Below are 795 nucleotides of genomic sequence, written 5' to 3' on the forward strand. Positions count from 1 at the left end.
AAAGCTTTGCTGAGCCCCCAAAGCAAATCCCAGCAGCAGCAGCCCTCAGAAATCACACAAATATGGGGTTTTTTTTGGTTCTGGTGGTTTGTTTTTTTTTATTTTGAGACTCTTTTATTTTAAGACTTTTCCCCCAAACCCAAAATTTAATTGCATTGTCCACAAAGGAGTTATTTAGAGGTGTCATTTTAAACGTGTCAACTTAAAATTCATCAGGATTCGTAGCGATAGGAAAAAGAATAAGGGGTACAAATTGAAAAAAAGGGGGAATTCAGGTCGGATAATGGGAATTCTTGGTGGTGAGGCCCCTGGAACAGGCTCCCTCATCCCTGGAAGGACAGGTTGGAGCAACCTGGGATAGCGAACGGCACGGGAAGAGTGGGACGAGACGATCTTTTAAAACTCCCCTTAATATCCCGTGATTAATTAATATTAATTAATATTCTACAGCTCTACCCCCCCGATATCCCAGAATTCCGTGGCAATCCCCACATCCCCCTCACCATCTTGCGGATCCTGCTGAGGACGGTGTCGATGTTCTCCTTGCCGACGGTGTAGTGGCCGCGGGCGTAGTTGTTGGCGGCGTCTTCCTTGCTGCTGATGAGCTGCTCCGGGTGGAAGAGCCCGTGGTAGGGGCCGGTCCTGATCTCATCTGGAAAAGGGGGAGAGGAGCAGAGAACAGTTATGGGGCCGGGATGTCACCGGGATGGAGGAAAACGGGTGGGGATTGAGACCATGATCAGTAAATTTGCAGGTGACCCCAAGCTGGGGGAGTGTTGATGTGCTGGAAGGCAG

General features: G+C 48.9%; 1 pseudogene; it reads right to left on the reverse strand.

The window, feature by feature from the left end:
* Window positions 1–652, reverse strand: part of LOC113980450 — a 5,603-nt pseudogene extending 4,951 nt beyond the window's left edge.
* Window positions 653–795: the final 143 nt, after the last annotated feature.

Source organism: Neopelma chrysocephalum, unplaced genomic scaffold (assembly GCF_003984885.1).
Source record: "Neopelma chrysocephalum unplaced genomic scaffold, ASM398488v2 Primary Assembly neopelma1_94220, whole genome shotgun sequence".
NCBI lineage: Eukaryota > Metazoa > Chordata > Aves > Passeriformes > Pipridae > Neopelma > Neopelma chrysocephalum.